Source organism: Neopelma chrysocephalum, unplaced genomic scaffold, assembly GCF_003984885.1.
Source record: "Neopelma chrysocephalum unplaced genomic scaffold, ASM398488v2 Primary Assembly neopelma1_42, whole genome shotgun sequence".
In the NCBI taxonomy this organism is placed as follows: domain Eukaryota; kingdom Metazoa; phylum Chordata; class Aves; order Passeriformes; family Pipridae; genus Neopelma; species Neopelma chrysocephalum.
This window is the reverse complement of record NW_020897700.1, coordinates 1,051,638-1,057,637: the sequence shown is the minus strand read 5'-3', so window position 1 is coordinate 1,057,637 and position 6,000 is coordinate 1,051,638. Positions and strand designations below refer to the sequence as shown.

The following is a 6,000-nucleotide window of genomic DNA, read 5'->3' as shown; positions in this document are numbered from 1 at the left end:
TGACCCCAATTTGATATAATTTTAAGATCTAATTTCTTAGTGGAATCTTGGGTTCAAAAAACTGTTGTATCTTAAAGAGAGACTTAAAAATGGCAGAGACTTACGGTACAGAAATACATTCCACGAACAAAAAAATGAGCCATCCAGTAATTAAAATTAAGAAAGAACTGACACATCAGTAAAATCACACATAACATTTTGATGTGTTCTTTCGAAGTTATCTGATTTGGGTTGATTATGTGTTTTATGTGGTAGAAAGCACGGACTGCAATGATTTACATTTAAATACTTCCCCTGTGCTGTTGAACTGGAGATCAACATAAAGCCCTGTCTTTAGTCATTTTATAGCTTGCTTCAGAGAAAACATCACCCAAACCTACTTTTGGTTTGGAGGAGGAAGAAAATATGCTTGCTTTTATGGCATTCAGAATGCCTTGATCAGTAGTTCATTCAGAGATGATAAATACTCAAACATTTCAGGTTAAAAATTTAGGTGGCTGGAAAAGGTATAAATGGTAATGCATGTAGTATATGATGCTTTACTCCCTTGATACCAATATGCTGGTATTAAGTAGGTAAGACTAATGAGCTCATGCATTTCACATGGTGGGTGCTTAAAATTGTTGGCACAGTAATAGTTGCATGTGTGAGGCTTTCTCCATGTGAGGGTTTCCCTGGCACAAAACCCCTTTGGTCTGGGTGCCCAGGTCCCAGAGGACTGTTAAGCACCATAGCTGCCTGGGCAGCAGGTTCATGTTCCAGTCCCTAGTGTGTTCCACAGAGATTTGACCCATAAAGGCTGTAATGTCTCCTTCTTTATCAAGGAAGTTTGAAACAATTGGTGATCTATAGATTCTTCTTTATTCTTCATTTATTATTTCTTTCTCTATCCAACTTTTATAAGGTTTGTCTGCATCTAGTGGAATATCAGATAATGCTTTTTATGACAAAATAACATTTTAAAAATATGAAGGTTATCCACAGCTATCCTGTAGCTTGCTAGTCAGCATTGTTGTTTCCACCCACCAACCACTGGCGTCAGAGGACTCCCTGAGCATGATCACTGGAGTTTTCCCTCATGTTAGTTCTTCTAGTCATGTACATTACATGACCATTGGGTGGAAGCATATCCACAGGATTTATCCAGAGATAGAGTATACCTAAGTGAGGACAGATAAGACAGAGCTGGAAGGAGATGGTCCTTAAGTGATGTGCCACTGAGGCCTGGGAAGCTCTTTTAGGCTTTTTCACCTACACAGCCAAATGTGTTATTGGAGCTTGAAGTAGCATTCACAGTGAGGCAATGATGACTAGAAGTAGAGACTACTGGAAAATGACTTCCTTGAAATTTTAAATAGTATGTCATTGACTCTTATATTTCTGAACTTGTTGTATATATACATGTAAATTGTATGCTCATATACTGTTAACTACACCCTTCTTGTTAGAGTGCAGCAAGTTAAAGGCCAGCCTGAAAAAACTGCATGTTGAGTGTATCTTAAAACATACCTAGCATTTTCTAAAATGTAAAATGTCCACTTAGATCAGTGCTGGCTGACTCCCTGGAAGATGAAGCTAAGAATAACATCACCATCTTTACAAGAATTCTAGACAGACTTCTGGATGGTTATGATAATCGCCTCAGACCTGGATTAGGAGGTAATAAAACCAATTAAAGATTGATTTTTTAAAAATCAATTTTAATGTTCAGATTTTATGCAATGATATTCTTCCTTCGGGTTTTTTTTTTCCTAACAACTGGTATGTATCTTGATAAATTATTTATAACTACATTCAGCCAGATGAATCATTTGAAGTTTGAAGAAGATAACATCTATGAATGGAAAGGAAGCACTTTCACACATTTATCTTAAGTAAAAAGAAAAAAAAATCTGGTGACTTAACAAAGTAAAACAGAATGAGAACAAAAATAACATCTAAAGCTGTTATTCCAGCCAGGGAATTTTGGTTGAACAAGGAATGCAGGCTTGATTTTCTGCAATGCGATGAGTGTATGTTTTTAGAAATCTGCACAAGTGTTTTGTGTGGTGTGTGTGAATTCTACGCTGTAGATTCATTTATTGGCCCAGTAAATTCAGTGGAAATGTATTTTAACTTCCTTGGAAGTAGGGTTTCACTGGTAATATAAATTTTGTTTCTGAGCACCTTGCACTTATTTAGGCATTTGGAAAAAGAAATAAAGAAAAAAGAGAATACTGGAAGACAGAGGTCACTGCACTCTAGTTGCATGACTGTCCACTATTTTTCAAAATGTCAGTTCACATTTTCATTTTAAAGCTCTATGCCAGCTTATGTCAGTACGTAGGCAAGAAATTTAAATAATTTGTGTGGTGTTGAAAACACTACTGTGCAAAAAGATCTCTGGCATGGGGAAGGGCTGAATATCTTAGTTTTGATAATATTTTATCTACTATTACTGTGTATCTGCTGTTTATGCTAACATTAACACGTATGTATCAAATATACCACTGTTACTATTACTGTTATTCTTTGTAACAGTTTTGATATGTATCATTTTCAAGTGGAAACTGTTTCAACTTGCTAAAACTAATTCTAGTGCAAAATCCCTGGGAGTCATTCCTATTCCTGTTGATTTCAGTAAGATCGGGCCCAAAGCTAGAGACGTGCTCTACCTTTCATGGAAATTACAGTAACTACTCAGTTTGATCACATTAGGAATTAGTTAAAGCTCACAGTTTTTATCCGACACTATTCCATCCTAACCTGTGGCTCCGCTGCTCTTCTGGTCCTGGAGAATCATAGCTTGCATCTGACACAGCAGAAAGTGGGAGCTGGCGCTGGCTGGAAACAGCTTTCTCATTATACATTATTTTTAACCTAGGATATCTTTTCGTGCCCATTTCTGGCCTCTGTACAATGGAGGCTTGTGAAATATTTTACATTTAAAGACTTTTTAATTTAGATCATACATAAAATGGGTCTTATAGCATGGTTGATGTGAGAATTTATATAGTAATATTTTACATGAAATTTTGATTTCTTTGCAAAATACCCACATTTAAGAATTTAGGCATTGTATACACATACCATGACTTGCAGAAACACTTCATATCACCAAGCTCATGTTCAGTTGACAGGTATTTTATTAGAAAAATAATGAAAGTTTATTTTCTTGTTTACAACAAGCAAGAGCCATTTAATCAGAGGAGTCTGCAGTTCCTTTGCATATCAAATATTCTTTTTAATATTAAAATTTAAATTGCTAAGAACAGGATATTAAAAAAAATCAAATGGATTTTTCTTTTAGATTTTTCATTAAATCTACTTCAAAATACCTTCCTCTTTTCCTGCATGAAGCCTCCTAGGTAATTAAAACATACTTTGGGAGCACAAAAATTAAAGAATTTACATCTGTTTGATATTGGTATACATGACAATCAACCCATGCAGAACATGTGTGAAATGAAACTGTGTCATGCATATTAAACCGTGATGATTCACGACACATTAATCTTAATCTTCAAGAATACTTCAGTTGTGGATGGATGGATTCCTACAGTTTAAAAGAACACTTAGTAAATGCCAGTTGTGATAATCTGTGCTATGAAGTATACCAAACAATGCTTTTGTACATAATGCATAGTAATTATGGACTTCTATATTTCAGGAATTTTGTAGCGCTTTATCCCTTTTTCTCTATTGACCTATACTCTGAAAAGAGATATTGAAATAATTAATTTTTTTTCAACACTATGTGCCTTGTAAGCCCTGACAGTTTCTAAAAGTGTTTTTGCATAGATTACTGCATTCTGACCATGCTACAAGTCATTAATTTAATATACTTAGTCTAAGTTCTGTTCTTGCATTTTTACGAATCTGAAATAGCTCAGCTGAAACTAGTAGAATGTGTACTTTGGCATAGCAGTTTGCATAGTCATGCTACTCTACTATGACTGAGACCAATCTGGCCTAACATGTGCTACAACAGAAATAGTCCAGGGTCTGAGATGGATTCTTTTAAAGTCTTCTGAAAGCAAGAGCTGTTCATCAGCCCACTTTCACTTGCTGTGAAAGACATTTTCAGAGATGTCTTAGAGCAAAAATTCAGCTCATCCTTTTAGTAATGAAAAGTTTTAGCTTAACACTATCATTTCAGCTAGCCATTGACCCCCAAAATGGAAACATATAGGCTCCTTGAAAGACTGTATATAAATTCAGCTGAGTAAATGTATGTTTGGGAATTAGTTCTTGAATTGAGGGATAGATTTGTAATTAATTTTACTGGGAGACTTGGTGTAAGTACTTACAGTATGTAACTTGATGCTTTACTGATACATCACTACACTTCAAAACTGAGTACTATTTTCTGTAGATGACTCCGCTTTAAGTTTTGCTGGTGATACAGCTCTGTTGTATAAACAGGTTTTGGCTGTTGGCTATTGGCTGTCCTAGCAGCTGGGATCCTTGAATGATGTATGAACACTACAGTAATGAAATAACCTGCAAAATGGGTGCGGGCAGGTAGAAGAAGACATTGCACAATCCTCTGAAGCCAGAGACATCTCATATGACTTAGATAATAACACAGCCTACTGTGTTCATATGGATATGCATGAGTATATTCAAGGGGAGATAATTTTTTCTCTGTACTTATTTTATGCTAAGCACAGGATTGCAGGTAGAACACTCTTGACTGCACTTTTAGTTCTGACATGAACTGTTTTACCCAAACATTCCATGCCATTTCTGCTTAGACATCAAAATAAATTACAAGTTTGGCTTCAAAACAAATTCCCTATGTCATTACCACTAATTTGTATGAAGTTCAACCTTGCAGATGACAGGTGAGAAAGAGTTTGATTGTTTATGATTTTCTACAAAATCATGAAAATATTTTCTTCTCTTTATTTGCTGTAATATTTGCAAGACATCTAGGGTAACATTCTTTCATAAATCTGTTGATTTTTATTAGGATGTAGAAAAGAAAATCCACATAACAAAAAAATAAAGGATCAAAAAAGAATCTAGATCTTAAATAATGAGAACAGAATTTTGAAGCTGAGATATAGCTGCTTTCAAATCTGGAAGTGATGAATTATCTGTCTGCTGTGTCTGCTCTCCTCTGCCCCATGAAGAGACATGATCATGTTGGATATTTCAGTATTCTGACCATTCCATAAGCTAAGCCTCCATTACTTTCTCACATTTGAAATTGGTAATTTCCAACAGCTATAGAACTTCTGTCTGTTCTACTCTCCCAAATTTATAAAACATAATTGAATGAAAGGCTCAGAAAATGAAAAAAATAAATATTGGAGGGGAAAAAAACTCAACAAACAAGGGAGGTTACAAGAACAGAGGACTGGACTTCATAGCTTGAAGTTTCAACAGCCATATTCACATCGAGAACTATGGAAATTTATACAATTTGAGGATCCTTCCACAAACTGTGATCAGTCTCACCAGCTTCAGGAGTGGCATTCTCATTGTAAACAAAGCGGTGAATGCTGCTTGTTAAAAAAAAAGAGGAAGATGAGACAGTAGGTAGGTGAAAACTAAAGGCCACTGTGGTACCATTTTGAGTGATCCATCTCTGCTTTCAGATGGTCTGATTGCTTTAAACAAGAATCTCTGTTGCATTTCACTTAGAAACAGACCAAACCCCTTTTTTCCCCAAAATTTTGTAAATAAATTGAGCAGGAAAACTGAATATAACTGAGAGGAATTGTAGCTGACTATTGTTGTCAAAGAGATGGTGACGCCTGAGCACTTGTGGGTACGATCTTTCATCTTTGGAGCACTGGATATATCGTTGCATGGAATCAGTGTAGTAGTGTAGAATATCAGACTCAGTTATTAAAAGTTTTATGGAGTGCTCACCAACATGAGCAAAAGGGAAAACCCATTTTTTCACAGAATACCACCCTCCCCAGATCAGGAGAGCTATGTACATATATATATCTCTATGTGTGTTTATCAAATAGTTGTATGTTGTCAGTTGCCAGGACACAAGGCCAT

General features: G+C 35.6%; 1 protein-coding gene across 1 annotated transcript in view; it reads left to right on the top strand.

Annotated features, from left to right (window-relative positions):
- The first annotated feature begins 1,543 nt into the window (after positions 1 to 1,543).
- Positions 1,544 to 6,000, top strand: part of GABRA2 (gamma-aminobutyric acid type A receptor alpha2 subunit) — a 59,995-nt gene continuing 55,538 nt past the window's right edge. The window contains exon 1 of the mRNA XM_027676308.1: positions 1,544 to 1,659. The gene's annotated coding sequence lies outside the window, so the exon portion shown is untranslated. The remainder of the gene's footprint in view (positions 1,660 to 6,000) is intronic.